The sequence below is a fragment of the Sorghum bicolor genome, chromosome 9, assembly GCF_000003195.3.
Source record: "Sorghum bicolor cultivar BTx623 chromosome 9, Sorghum_bicolor_NCBIv3, whole genome shotgun sequence".
Classification (NCBI taxonomy): domain Eukaryota; kingdom Viridiplantae; phylum Streptophyta; class Magnoliopsida; order Poales; family Poaceae; genus Sorghum; species Sorghum bicolor.
Window position 1 is genome coordinate 19,215,042 of NC_012878.2, and position 15,805 is coordinate 19,230,846.

The window sequence follows — 15,805 nt, forward strand, 5'->3', positions numbered from 1 at the left end:
AAAGGTTTTATTCAGCCCAGTTCTTCTCCATGGGGTTGCCCAGCCTTGTTTGTGAAAAAGAAAGATCAAACATTGAGGCTGTGTGTCGATTATCGCCCCCTGAACGAGGTGACGATTAAAAATAAGTACCCATTGCCCCGTATTGACTTACTGTTTGACCAGTTAGCCGGGGCCAAGGTATTCTCAAAAATTGATTTGAGATCAGGGTACCACCAAATTAAAATTAGGCTGGAGGATGTACCCAAGACAACTTTTACAACCTGTTATGGGTTGTATGAATACTTGGTGATGTCTTTTGGGTTGACTAATGCACCGGCCCATTTCATGTACCTGATGAACTCTGTCTTCATGCCAGAGCTAGATAAATTTGTGGTCGTCTTTATTGATGACATCTTAATCTACTCCAAGACTAAGAAAGAACATGCTGAACATTTGAGGGTCGTGCTGACCCGTCTCCGGGAGCATCAGCTATATGCCAAGTTCAGCAAATGTGAGTTCTGGCTGGACAAAGTCCATTTCCTAGGTCATGTGTTATCAGCAGAGGGAGTCGCTGTAGACCCAGGCAAGGTAGAAGATGTGTTGAATTGGAAACCCCCGACTACGGTACATGAGGTCCGTAGTTTTTTGGGTATGGCGGGATATTACCTTCGTTTTATCCCGGACTTTTCAAGAGTCGCCAAACCAATCACCACCTTGCTCAAGGGTCAAACAAAATTTGTTTGGTCACCTCAGTGTGAGCAAGCCTTTCAGACTCTGAAAAGGTTGTTGACAACTGCACCTGTCTTAGCCTAGCCAGATATTGAAAAGCCCTTTGATGTGTATTGTGACGCATCAGGGATAGGGATAGGCTGCGTGCTAATGCAGGAGGGTCGAGTGATTGCATATGCTTCCAGACAGCTTAAACCACATGAAGAGAATTACCCGACCCATGATCTTGAACTAGCCGCCGTGGTACATGCATTAAAGACCTGGCGTCATTATCTGTTGGGGAACACATGTCATCTATACACCGATCACAAAAGCTTGAAGTTTATCTTTACTCAAGCTGAGCTTAATATGCGCCAGCGAAGGTGGCTAGAAGTAATTAAAGATTACGACCTTGAGGTGCATTATCATCCTGGCAAGGCAAATGTAGTAGCTGATGCCCTCAGTCGTAAGGCTCATTGTAATTGCTTAACAGTGACGCCTAGGGATATAACTTTGTGCCAAGAGCTAGAGAACTTGGGGATAGAAATGATTTCCCAGGGAAGCCTTGCCAATCTAAAGATTGATTTCAATCTCGAAGCTCAAATCATAGGGGCACAAAAAGAAGACAAAGGCATGAAACATCTTAAAGAGAAAATTTCTAATAGAGCACCCACAGACTTTAAGGTGGATGATGCAGGGGTGATCTGGTTCAAGGACCGGTTAGTAGTTCCAAAGGTACCTGAGCTACGTCAACGAATCCTGGATGAAGCTCATACCACGAGGTATTCTATTCATCCGGGAAGCAATAAGATGTATCAGGACCTAAAGCAAAGGTTTTGGTGGACAAAAATGAAGATAGAGATAGCTCGCTATGTGGCCCAATGTGACACCTGTCGAAAGGTCAAAGCTATTCATCTCAAGTCCGCTGGGGAGTTGCAACCTTTGCCTATCCCCGCATGGAAATGGGATGATATTAGTATGGATTTCGTAGTGGGGTTGCCCAAGACAGCCAAAGGCTTTGATTCAATTTGGGTCATCGTAGATCGTCTCACCAAAACAGCACACTTTTTACCTGTAAAGAAATCGTATCATACCTCCACCTATGCCAAGATTTATTTTGATCGTATCCTAAGTCTGCATGGGGTGCCAAGGACAATAGTGTCGGATAGAGGCACACAATTTGTCTCCCAATTCTGGAAATGTTTGCACGAATCCTTGGGCACCAAACTTTTATATAGCACAGCCTACCACCCTCAAACAGGTGGGAAAACTGAGAGGGTGAATCAAACCCTAGAAGATCTATTGAGATCTTGTGCCCTGAATTTTCCAGATAAGTGGGATGACTGCTTGCCTCTAGCAGAATTCTCTTACAACAATAGCTACCAAGAAAGTATCAAGATGGCTCCCTTTGAGGCACTATATGGCCGTCGATGTCGAACTCCGTTACATTGGTCGGAACCCAGAGAAAGATGGTTCTTCGGGGTTGACTTAGTGAAAGAGACTGAGAATAGAGTGCGACAAATCCAAAATAACTTGAAGGTTGCACAGTCTCGACAGAAAAGCTATGCCGATAAAAGACGTCGACCCTTAAGATTCGCCAAAGGTGATCATGTGTATTTGAAAGTATCCCCAATGAAAGGAGTAAATCATTTTGGTGTTAAAGGCAAGTTAGCGCCCCGTTACATTGGCCCATTTCCAATCATTGACCGATGTGGACAGGTAGCTTACCGCCTTAAACTACCCGAACGATTATCCGGGATACATAATGTGTTCCATGTGTCTCAACTGAAGAAGTGTCTTCGAGTACCGGACCAAATCCAAGATATTGAAGATGTGAAACTTGAACCAGATTTAACTTATTCGGAGTATCCTATCCAAGTATTGGATCAAAGAAATAGAGTTACTCGAAGAACAACTACCAAGTGGTACAAGATACAGTGGAGCCAGCACTCTGAAGAAGAAGCCACGTGGGAATCTGAAGATTACCTGATGGAGAATTTCCCTGAGTTCCACGCTTCTCTTCAGGACAACAGCTGATATATAAGAAGTGTACTCTAGTGGAGGAAAAAGAGTAGCCAAAGCCATGTACTTAGTGTACATATATGTTTAGCATTGAGTAATCCTCCCCAACCTCTTGCTTTATGGGAAAGTTGAAGATGAAAGAGTTTTGACAAATTTCCTTTTCCATTACTTACCCTAAGGTTTTAAATCTCGGGGACGAGATTTCTTTAAGGAGGGAGGGCTGTAACATCTCCGATGTTACGGTTACTAAAATCGGATCATGTCATCATAAGCATTGCATGGCATGTTTGGTAATCACACCCTGATGCATCAACCTAAAACAAGTTTATTTTGATTAGTTGTGCTTAGGGAATTAAAGTGTGTTTATGTTGTGCAGTAATACTTGGCTTGGTTGCTAAAACCCTAGGGTGGGAATTTTTCCGACAGACTAGGGGGGGAAACCCTGATTTTTGGAACCCTAGATTTTGCCCCCTGTCACACACTTTGAAAACTAAGCAAAATTTGGGGTTGAGTTCAAAAGCAAAGTTGTAGATCTTGTCAATATGTACAACTTTGGAGTTTTGAGTTTTTGAAGTTTCAATACAAAATTCAAAGTAATTTTGAAAATACAGATTTCCAGAAAGTGTCCCCTTTTCCAATTTAAACCTCCAATTCTAAATCCATTTGGAACTTTGAAAAGTGGTCAACATGAAAGTTGTAGAGCACGAAAAGTTGAACAACTTTCATGTTGGGAGTTTTTCAAGTTGTTATGAAAAATCAAAAGTAATTTTAGAAATCCTGATTTGTCCCCAATTCAAAAATTTGAAGTTCTTTGAATTAGATTTGATTTGCAAACTGTTTTGGCTAAATCACTAGTTTCCATTCAGAATCAGCTTGGGACACCTAAATATATTTTGTAGCTTATAAAATTGTGCACAACTTTTGTTTTGGTGGAATCTTGTGTTCAGTTCAAATTTTGGGTGAATTTCACAAAAGTCAGAAAAGGAGGGATAAGGGTCTGCTACAGTGATCCGATATGGATCACCGGCTCCCTGTCCAGCGCAGCCGCCGTGCGAGCAGCGCCGCGCGCATGCGTGCGTGCACGCAGCTGCTTGCTGCCAGGGTCGCCAGGCGACGTGGATGCCCCGGGCTTGCTTTCCCCTCCATTTGAGCGCAGCGTGGACGACGCCGTGCGTTTCCTCCGTCCTGAGCCAAAGAAACCGACGAGCCTTTCTCTCCCAAATTCACCATAACCACTCCTTCCCGAGCCAAATTGAGCTTCCCAGAGTCTTCGTCACCTTCGTGCGAACCCAGTGCACCCCCAAGCTCCCTCTCTAACCCCCTCAAACGCCAGAGCTCCTCCCTCTTCTCCAACTCCAGCCGAGACCGCCGCCGCGGAGCTCTTCCCGTGGCCACGGTGTTCCATTGAGTATCACACCCCACTGGCGACTGTTTCAAGTTCCTTCCGTGCCCCGGTTGCTCATGCGCTCGCTCCCTCTCCTTGAATGTGAGCAGGATCGCCGGAACGAGCTTGCCGGAGCCAGAGCTCCCGCCCGACGACACTGTTTCCGTCGCCAGCGGCTTCAGCTGCTTCCCCGAGCCTTGCAGCGTGAGCACCACCCTCCCCAACCCCTGTGGAAGCTCGCTAGGCCGTCGGCTTGCACTCTACCGGGTCCTGGTGGCCGGCCGATAGTCGGCCATGGCGGCCGTCCGGCGGTGACGCGGTTGCGATAGAAAGAAGGTGGTAGAGCGCGAGTGAGTGATAGAGATCGGTCCGCGGAAGTGAGGCGGAGCTATGCGCACGCGCGCGGGGGCCGAGGACCTCGCTAACGGCCGCCGGAGCTGCGGCAGTGCCGTCGCGCGTGAAGGGGGCGAAGCTGACAGGTGGGGTCGTCCTGTCAGCGTCTCGCAGGAGGGGGAGGGAGCCTGACGAGCAGGGCCCGCTCGTCAGCGACCACACAGAGAGGGGGCAGCGCGCGCAGCGTCCGCGTGGACCGAGCACTCGGGCCGACTTGGGCCGGGTCCAAGCAGGCCGCCAGCGTGGCACAGTGCCCTTTTCTTTTTCCTTTTTGTTTAAAAGTGCTTGATGTTTGATTTTGAATAGTAAATTCTGTGTTGATTCAAAAATTGTGAAAATTTTTGTAAATGTTCCATAAATTAAGAAGAACATAGGAAAAATACTAAATTTCGTTTTCTGATAATATAAACATATATACAAATTCTGCCTTTTAGTTAATAAATGGAACTTACAAGAATTTTAATAATTTATTAGTATGTCCAAAAATCACCAAAAATTGTGGGATGCCTCTGAATATTATTCCCTGGCTCCACACAAAATTTGGTGGGATTTGGATAATGTTTGAATAAAATATTAATAAACCCTTATTTAGTAATTAAATAATAATTCCAAAATAATTAGATAGTGATTAGTTAAATCCTCATAATTAGGGTTGAGTGATTTTGGGATTGTGTGATGACCTGAGGTCATTAACCCTAATGACCTTTGGCATTTAATTATTGTTTAGCCTTAATGCTTAATTACTGTCATTAGTGATTAATTAAGAGTTAATTAAGGTAAATAGGATTAATAATTAGTTAATTTAAGATAATTATGAATTAAGAAGAGTCTTAATTTACAGATGCAACCTCTTGGGTAAAAACACTAAAATGGTAAACAACTTTAATTATTGTTCATTCTGTGTTGCACCGAGAAGGCAAATTGTACTCGACTTGATCCTTCTTGCATATTTGTCATACGCATATCATGAGCATTCATCATTTTGCGTATAGTATCCATGACCGAAGGGGCGCCAGTTGAACCAAACCCCGAGGTCGGTGCTCCGTTCGAGGAAGTCGGATCCGAGACTTGGGAAGTCTCCGAGGGTCCCTCTCTGCCCTGCAACCAAGGCAAGCCCCGGATGCATTAACCCCTCCTTGAATGTTTTAAATCTTTTATCACTTATAAATTGAAAATGCTGCACTAGGTAGTTGAGAATTGGGTTAACCTACTTACTGCATTTACTACCTTGATATCTGTTATCCTGTCCTTGACACCTGTTTATTTTCAAAACTGCGTAGTGATGCTTAGCCCTGCTACTAGATAGGTTTTCAAATAAGAAAGTTTGAAGGGTTGTTGTGGAATACATTTATGATCAATGATGTTTAATCTGAGACTGGTCGGTGGACTTGCTTTAAGAATGGAGTCTTAAAGTAGTGTCTCCAACTGTGTCGGTTAAGGACCGGTCCGTTAATGGCCCGCTGGGTTGAGAATTTATAGTACTAGCCACTTGCCCTTGGTAAGCCCGGTCTTGTGATCCCTCGACGCGAACAGCTACTCGCGCACTGGGAGTGGAAAGATGGCGAGAGTAGTATGTACCCACCTTACGGATCTGAGATGACCGGAAAACATCTAGATCGGCTGTAGGATGGTGGAGTACTGTGCTCTCGGGTGCTGCGAACCTGGTCAAATTTGGGGAGAGCTTGATTTGGGTTGACATATGCAGGTTTTGGTTCTACATATGTCGGGTGGTTAGGAACTCCAGCTGGATTGCTAAGCGGTTCGAATCGTCGTTGCTCCCCGATTGGGAGACTCAATCCACTGCCCCCCATCGTAGTTAAATATGCAACTAAGTGATAAAATGAGAAGGGGGAAATGTCTCATGGAGTTCGGATCCCAATTCCCAGACTCAAAGCGACATGAAGCTATGGCCGTCGGAGAGAAGGTACTTTGATTAAGGACTAGGAACTTGCAGACTTGTCTGTGAGAGATAACTAGATAGACTGTCCTCGAACTCCTCGGCCTCTGCGGGGGGAGGAATTCGCGGGTAAAACTTGAAAATAAGGATGCACTATTAGTAAGCTTTTTAGCAAAACACTTTGGCTCCTTGCTCAGCCACTCCTTTTCTACCCTAAGCCTGCATTCCTACCTTCTCCTCTTTTTCCATCGGGTAAGTCTTGTTGAGTACTCCCGTACTTAGGGTTTTCCAACCCCCTGTTGCAGGTGAAGCTCAGGAGCCGACTTGTTTCGGACCCTGTTGTGTGACCGTCGTCGAGGTTGACGACGAGGAGGAAGGAGCGTGACCCATGGGCAGGGTCTGTAAATTTGTAATCTTTGTACTAAAGTTTAAGTTGCTCCGCTGGACCTGGTTTGTAATAACACTCTGCTACTTGGAAGAACTCCTTTTGTAAAATAAGTTATGTAATACTTCCGCTGTTTTACTCTGAAATATTATTTTGGTCGTATGTCATTTGTGGTACTGCAATGTCTTCGCAACGAATGATCCTGGTGTTAAGGTGGCCACTTGCTATCCTGTAAGGGCGAGAAGAAGAAGTTCTTGTTAATTGACCATCACCAGTGGTCAGGACGAGTCGGCTTGGCACGCCACACGTAGCAGTGGAATGAGCGTCCAGCGATGCTCATCGGACTCCTAAAGTGGGAGGATCCCCGGCATCGCCGTCAGAGGTCCTTAGGACAATGATAGGTGTCGGTGGGCCCAAACACTTAGGGGGTTCTGCCACATTTTTCTAGAAGAGTTACCAGGACTTCACCGAATTGTCGACAAAAGCTAGTCGGTAGTCTACCTAGGGGTATACCCATGGTAGTAGTTTATCGGTAGACAGGTGCGCAAGCTACAAACTTGATGGTGACACAAGACTCAGATAAGGATTTTATCCACGTTTGGCCGCCGTGTGGGCGTAATACCTACGTCCTGCGTTTTATTGTATTGCTTTGAGTTGAATTGAATTGTCTAAGCGGGGTCCCTTGCCTCTCTTTATATAGTCCAGAGAGCAGGGTTACAGATCCAGAAACTAATCCTAGTCAGTTACAATTGCCATAGATAATACGATATCAATTCCTATTCTAACCGACTAGAATCCTACTTGATCTCCACGTCTTGTTTCCTTGCACGAAACTCCGAGCAGTTGAATCAAACCTTGAACTATCTCGTGGTGGGCCAAATCTCCTGGCCCAAGTCTAGCCATAAGGTTATAGGGGTTTATACCCCCATAGCTAGTCCCCGAGCTCCATGTATTATAATGAAACACGCCGTCTTGAGCTTCTTCGACCAGTGAGGCTTGAAATCTTCGATTAGCATGAAAATCGCCCAAATAGTTGCACTGATGTTTGCCCAACTCAAAAGATAATTGATCAACATCGAAGAAGCAGGTTGTTCGAATAATGCATGGTGCTCTTAACCAAAAAAGATTTCTTTTCTGTTGAAGTGTGCCCACTTTACTTTTCTGAAAAGGAAAAGTATTCAAAAAGCAGCTAAATTCACCGCAAGGTGAAGTGTGCCCACTTAGTCTCCGAGCCTGGTAGTAGGTCATGCAGGCACGTGGTGCCAGGGTCTGAAAAGAAAAATCTGATGCTGAGTTGCATCGTAAGATGCATCATACCGATGTAGTTCCCGAGATTGTTGGAAGGCGGAGTGTAAGCCTTGTAACAAGGTCTAAAAAAATAACAATATCACTTCTCAATTGTATGCAAAGTGGAGTCAAACATAATCATTAATCAGCGTAAACCGCTGCCTTGTACACAAACGAATCGACCAGTCCCCGACCATATCGTGCTCGGTGGTCAGTGCAGTCCCCAGATTTTATTTGAGTAGGCTAGTCGACCAGTCCCCAAGCATACCAAGCTCAGTGGTCCGTGCAGTCCCCACATATCATTTGGGCAGGCTGGTCGACCAGTCCCCGAGCATACCATGCTCGGTGGTCGGTGCAGTCCCTAGATATCATTTGGGTAGGCTGGTTGACCAGTCCCCGAGCATACCATGCTCGATGGTCGGTGCAGTCCCTGGATTTTTGGATGAATCCAAACAGACTTCTTATCCTCAATAAATTGTTTATTTAAATTTGGGAAATATCATTTCTCTTCATTAACCGGCGACATGACAAGGCGTCCGGCCGTATCATCAGCCTGGCGCATGAAAAGGGATGCCTTCTGACAGCACAGCCGCTCATCACGCGGACCAAGAAGGAAAACCATTAATCATTAAGAAAGGCCGCCGAATTTACTGCAATAGAAATTGAAAACCGAAACACCGTTGCCGCCGCAAAAATTGCACATTTCCCGAGGTGTCGGGAAGTGGAGGAGGTGGTGGCGCTGTTATAAAGAGCCCAAAGGTGTATTCTTAGAACATCACCCAGTAGTTGCACGCTAGCCTTCTGCCTTCGTCCCCCTCACTGCCAAGAGTGACTCCAAGAAGAGGGCCGAGATGATGGCCAAAGAATGGAAGAAGTCCCGGTGCACCACTAGGTCCCTCAACGACCTCGTCAAGATGGGGCTGCTGCATATATAGTTTAGGTATTTATTAAGCCCCTTTATTTTACTCATAATTTTAGTACTGGTTTCTCAAAAATTAATAGTAAGAAAATATAATATAATATAATAGGGAAAAAATTGCTATAGATCTCGTTCGAACCTGAGACCTTGCAATGGAGAAAAGCAAAACTCACCGCTACAACCATAGAACCTTTGTGCCAAATCTTGTATGTTTGCATTTGGTCTAATTATAACGCGTACATGTCTCGGAACAAGAACAAGTTCAGTTTCGCAGAAATAATATCACGATGACATCTGCGTCAACTTTCTTTTGAAAAAAAATAAATATACAACCTGATGTTTGGACCCTACATGTCATTCGGACATTACCTTTTCATATGAGTTTTCAGCAGAAAAAAATTCCTTAAAAACTGGAAAATCAAGAACAAGAACACAAGCTTTTCTCTTTTTAATCTGTAGTCAAAATTTGTAACAAGTTTTTCTCCCTCATGCTAGCTCCAAATGAGATGATTCTTTTTCCTAAATTCTTCTAAAATCATAATCTACCAATCTGTACATGGTATACTTTTGCATTTGAGAGTGTGTTAGTAAACACAAGTCACAAAATCTTGAATCTCACATAAACTTTATAAAACTACATGCAAGACTTGTGGGTTTAGAACTACACTTTTCTAACACTTTGTCAAATGCAAAAATAGCCTATGTATTAAATGTAGATCTTTATGAATGGAACAATATTGGTATTCATGACTTTTCGATTTGGGACCATTTAGGGCTTTGAAAACTGGTCTGAACATGTCAAAATTTTAAAATTCAAAATTTGAGTGGTTCAATCTTTGTTAAATAAAAAGTTGACCATTACACCAAATATAGATCTTGATGAGTTTGACATTCTTTGTATTCATGACTTTCTTATTTGCCACAATCTAGGGTTCAGTCAAAGTGTCTTTTTGTTAAAATCTAAGATTTGACTTGGTCAAATGAGGCACTAATGACCTCAAATGAAAACCTTTTGAATAAAAAGCTGTTAGAACTCATCAAGGTCAATATTTGATATATAGTTAGTTTTTTACCATTTGGAAACGATTTAGTAAACTGTAGTCACATGTTCTAAAAATCCAAGATGTGACTTGGTCAAACTTGGTCAAATGAGGCAATAAATGACTTCAAATAAAAAACTTTTGAATACAAGGGTGTTAGAACTTGTCAAGATCTACATTTGATACATAGCTCATTTTTGCATTTGAGAAAGTGTTAATAAACACTAGTCGTAAAGTCTTGAATCTCACATAGACTTTATGAAACTATATGTGAGACTTGTGGATTTAGAACTACACTTTTCTAACATTTTGTCAAATACAAAAATGACCTATGTATGAAACGTAGATCTTGATGAGTGGACCAATCTTGGTATTCATGAATTTTCAAGATGAGATCATCTAGAGTTTCAAAAACTAGTCTCGAGGTAAATATTGATGAGTTTATTTTGTAAATAATGATTCAAACTTTGCCAAATGAAAAGTGGAAAATTAGAACACATTTAGACCTTGATGAGTTTATTTTGTAAATATTGACAAAAATATTTGAGGTCATTTAGTGTTTTATTTTTCAAAGTTTGACCAAGTCAAATATTTTACATGCATTTTTTAATATTTTCTAAAGCACAAACTATGAATTTTATATATAAATATATCATAAAAATAACTGTATATATATAAATATATCATAAAAATAAATTAAATGAATTTGTTATTGTTGACTTTTCATTTGAATTTATTTACTATCTCAAAATGTTTTTAAATTGTGTCATATTTTAAAATTCAAATTTTAAATTGTACAAACAAAGTTCGATGGAAAAATGACCAAAACAATAGTTGTAGACCTCGATGAGTACTAAAACTTTATAGTTGATAACTTTTTCATTTGAATCATTTGTAGTCCTAAAATTTTTTTTGGTGTTCATTTGAGTTTATTTTCAAAAATAATAAAACATTAAATAGTCTTGGGCATTCAAAAATATTAAACAGTCTCCACTGCTCCCCTTGAGGCCCAGTAGTGGCCCAGAAAGAAAACCCTAATGCGTGTCCAATTCGAGCCGTTGATCTATGATGGACGATCAGGATTCAGCCGGTCAAAAATAGCTCGTATATAAGCGTCCCAAAATACCTAATCGCTCATCAATCTTCACTCCTCCTTTCTCCCCTTTGGCCGCCACTCCCTTTTTCGATCTCACACCACGCACCCAAATGCAAAACTCTGCCGTCTCTCCTTCCTCATGCCACACTACGGCCCGTCGCCAGCAAGCAGGAGCAGCGGTGAGATGGCTAAGTGTGCACCTCAGGCCAGGGCAGTGACGAAGGTGGTGGCCTCTTGTGCCGTGAGCGATTCAAAAGTACATGCTCGTCTTCGTTCGTGCTGGTGGTGATACAGTATTGGTGCTGCCGAACCCTTCTCTTGCCAGGCGTTGCCGTAGTCCTCTCTGCTAGATCCTCCATCGATGTCCGCTGCTTCTCTCTAGCAGCAGCGACTCGGTAGCTGCCACCGTCGCCCCTACCCCCTAGTGCTGTGTTCTCTATCTGCAAGATCTTTGCGGTGATGGGAACCCACCAGGTATGCTCACGGCCAACCCTTCCCTTCCTTTTCCTGTTGTGCAGAACCGAGTATTCAAACTTAATCAATTTGTATTCGTATCTGATCTGATCTGATAGGTGCGTGTGCAGCCAAAGGGGTGCCAACAGATGGATGTTGCATTTAGTTCTACATTTGGATCTTGGTGAGATTACTGGGAAGCCAGCGTTGGAGACGAATGGAGAACAGAGCAGAAAGCAGGGTATACACATACTGCCCTCCTCTCGTGTGTTCTAGTTGTCCTAAACCATTTGTGGATGCGAAGTTCTTCATAGCTTCGGTAGTAGCAGGTTTTGTAAATCATCTGCAGAATTACCACATTAATGAATCGGTTGCTTACTTGCATTTGAGAACAAAATTACACAACGATAATGGGTTCAAGTAGCAGCAGCATGATCTAATTGTGATGATAGCAGTTATTTAGTGCAGCTTTTTATTGAATAGTCTTAGTTATTCCCGGTCATAGTTTGGCCAGTTAGGATTAGGTTACTCGAATGTTCAATCACAGTTCTTGACTTCATTTGTTTCCTTATTATACTATTTCAATTTTGTATTGATAAGATATTATTTTTTCAGATCTGGATGGAAGTTTGAGTTCCACTTGGAGAAGAGAAGTGATGAAAACATAATGGCAAAATGTGTGAACTGTGTTTGTAGTCTACTACAACGTTGTACTAGCTTTGATTTTAGCTTGACCGATACAATTGCTTTTAGGAGTGATCAATGTTTCCATATTTTTATGTGAAAAATACTAGATTACATAATGTATTTGTTATCCGGATTGTAATAAAGTGTTTAAACCGTCACCAATTTCGTTAATGCGTGACGGTTTTTGATAAACCGTCACGAAGGTTAATCCATGACGCTCAATCCATGATGATCTCTAAAACAGAAACAGATGCTAAGTAGTGACGGTTTTTTGGCGTTCTATGACAGAAATTTTTTGTCATGGATTAACAAGTTTCTTGTAGTGATAACCAGTAGCTTGGCGGCTGGAGGGTGCCAGAGGGAGAAAGCTACCCGGATCCTCAGGCCGGTGAGATCGTAGTATTCGAGGATTTCTTCAAAAGGGGTTTTGGGGTGCCGGTTCATCCTTTTCTTTAGGGTTTGCTTCTTTACTACGAGATCGGGATTTGCAATCTGCACCCGAACTCGATTCTTCTTGTGGCGACATTCATTCACCTCTGCGACGCGTTTGTGGGGATTGAGCCACATTTTGATTTGTTTCGTTACTTGTTTAGCCTGAGGAAGAAAGGAGCGGTTGGAGGCTCTAAGATTGCAAGTGGAGTATACCTCAATCTTCGCGATGGGATGAAGAACCAGTATCTCAGCTGCCCTTGGAACACATCCTTAACTAAATGGTATAGGAGGTGGTTCTACATCAGGGAGGAGCTGGGCAGCGCCACATTCTGCGATGTCGGCTACATTCCTGAGAAGAGGGTCAGCTAGATAGAACGACCAGAGTATACTGGTCAGGTGGAGGAGCTGATGAATCTGATCGACTTCTCACGCTTGGACAGGCCTGGTGTGGTCGGCAACTTCCTCAGCCGATGAGTCATGCCGTGCTAGAGGAGAGTGCACTCAACATACGAGTACCAAGGAGGCCAAGACTTGACTAGTGTGGGGGTATAGACCCCTTACGGCTAAACTTGGGCCAGGAGGCTTGGCCCATTACAAGACAAGTCTGAGGCTTGATCCAACTGCTCGGAGTCTGCGCAAGGAAACAAGGCGTGGAGATCAAGCCGGATTCTAGTCGGTTAGAATAGGAATTGATATCATGCTATCTATGGCAATTGTAACCGACTAGGATTAGTTTCCAGATCTGTAACCCTGCCCTCCGGACTATATAAGGAGGGGCAAGGGACCCCCTTAGGACACATTATTCTCTCAACACAATCCAATACAATCAGATGCAGGACGTAGGTATTACGCCCACACGGCGGCCGAACCTGGATAAAAACTATGTCTGTGTCTTGCGTCACCATCGAGTTCGTAGCTTGCGCACCGTCTACCGATAAACTACTACCGTGGGTATACGCCAAGGTAGACTGCCGACTAGCATTCGTCGACAACTAGGATACACCGGGATAACCCTTCTTCTTACAGCTTATCGCCTTTGTTTTGTAGATCAGAGACATTGACCGGGCGACAGTGTATGTTTCACTAGCACCCGGGAGGGAGCACCTGACGGGAGTGGACTCACTGGTGGACAACGCTGCTCAGTGTTACCGGTACACCAGCAGCGATGAAGATGACAAACGACCGGCACCGACCACCGATGACAGGGTGGCTGGCAAGAGACCGATGGCCATGGGGTCATCCCAAGCAGGAGCGGTGCCACCAGGAGCAGCCCTAGGGCCTTTAGCTGGCCAAGGCTCCGCCTCAAGAAGCCGAGCACCAAAGCGCCGTCGACTTCTTCGAGTTGTCGACGACGACGATAAAGAGGAAGAAGCGGCCCCGACCTTGGTCCACAGGCCACACAGCTGCCCAGACGTTGGCCCTGCTTATGGTGGTCAGATCACCGAAGATCCGCCCATCGCACACGTCGAGCAGGCGCGCCCAAGCAAGGCAGAAGCAGCTACGGCGGCTGGTCATGCCAGGTGAAGGGTCTTCACAGCGTCGCACAAGACCTCCAACATATAAGTTAAGAGGAAAAAATAGCTAGGTTTTTTATGAACTTAGAATTCCAGTGTGGTTATACTTGAATGGAATTTTTACAGCGCCGCCTCGGATGTTGACCCCAGAACCATTTTGGGCTCGGGGCCAACTGAACCAGCCACCATGGGTCAGACCACTGTGGGGCAAGCTGCCATGGAGCAGCCCATGGTGCTACCCACTACTACCCCGACTGCGGAAGAGATCGCCGAGGACCCGTGCCGAGAAGGAGCCGACGCAAACGCCCCGTCGAGGGACGAGGGCGCTACGGCCACTCCCCCACTGAGCAGTAGGGCAGAAGAGGAGAACAAAGCTCCATCCCCTACTCGGGTGGAGGAGCCGCCTGCCGCGATGGAGGGTGCTCTCGACATTGGTAAGGGACCAATGATGTCCTCGACCATGGTGGGGAGAAGCGCAGAGGGCGAGGGGGCCCAGGCGGACTCCGACAACGAGGTGGAAAAGATCCAGGGGCACCCCCACGATGGACGCCAGCCTATCTATGTATGGTTCTAGCGTGCAGACCACTGGGCCGGCCACGAAGAGATCGCCAAGGTCGAGGAGGCGGAAAGGATGGAGCGGGCCGCCAAGCATATTGTTAGCGAGGTTAAGGTAAGTGACCTCGCATTTCGTTAAAGCATATAAGTATTGGCACGTACACCTGCTTATGTACTTGAAATCCACAGGACGAGATGAAAATAGTGAAGTATCATAAAAGATGCTATGACCAGATTAAAGGGGTCGTCGCTGAAAACAAGGCCCTAATATCGGAGGTGGACCGCCTTCGGTTGGAGGCTGAGAAGGAGGCCAAGGAGAGGGTGTGGGGGTATAAACCCCTATACCCTTACGGCTAGACTTCCGCCAGGAGGCTTGGCCCATTACGAGACGAGTTCAAGGCTTGATCCGACAACCTGGAGTTTCGCGCAAGGAAACAAGATGTGGAGATTAAGCAGGATTCTAGTCGGTTAGAATAGGAATTGATATCGAATTATCCATGGCAATTGTAACCGAGTAGGATTAGTTTCCAGATCTGTAACCCTGCCCTCCAGACTATATAAGGAGGGGCAAGGGACCCCCCTAGGATACATCATATTCTCTCAACACAAATCAATACAACCAGACGCAGGACGTAGGTATTACGCCAACTCGGCGGCCGAACCTGGATAAAAAGCTTGTCCATGTCTTGCGTCACCATTGAGTTCGTAGTTTGCGCACCGTCTACCGATAAACTACTACCGTGGGTATACCCCAAGGTAGACTGCCGACCAGCTTTCGTCGACAGTGGCGCGCCAGGTAGGGGATGTGCGTGCAACTTTTCCGGCGAACAAGATGGTCATGATCCCAGCTTCCGCGACCGTGCCTGAAGGCCTCACGTTCACCGTTGGCCAGATCACGTGGACGACGTGCAGTGGCGGCCTCACGACCACGATTTCGAAAGAGACCCAGATCCAATCTGAGATCATGCCGTCTCCGACCACACACGAGGCGGCACCGAGCACCCGACCACCGCTCCCGCTCTACACGGGAAAGAAGATCGACAGCTCGGACCTT

General features: G+C 44.9%; 1 long non-coding RNA gene across 1 annotated transcript; it reads left to right on the forward strand.

Annotated features, from left to right (window-relative positions):
- LOC110430598 lies at positions 11,169 to 12,396 on the forward strand. Its single transcript, XR_002447964.1, has 3 exons — positions 11,169 to 11,584; positions 11,683 to 11,804; positions 12,179 to 12,396. It is a non-coding gene; the product is annotated as an uncharacterized LOC110430598 (long non-coding RNA).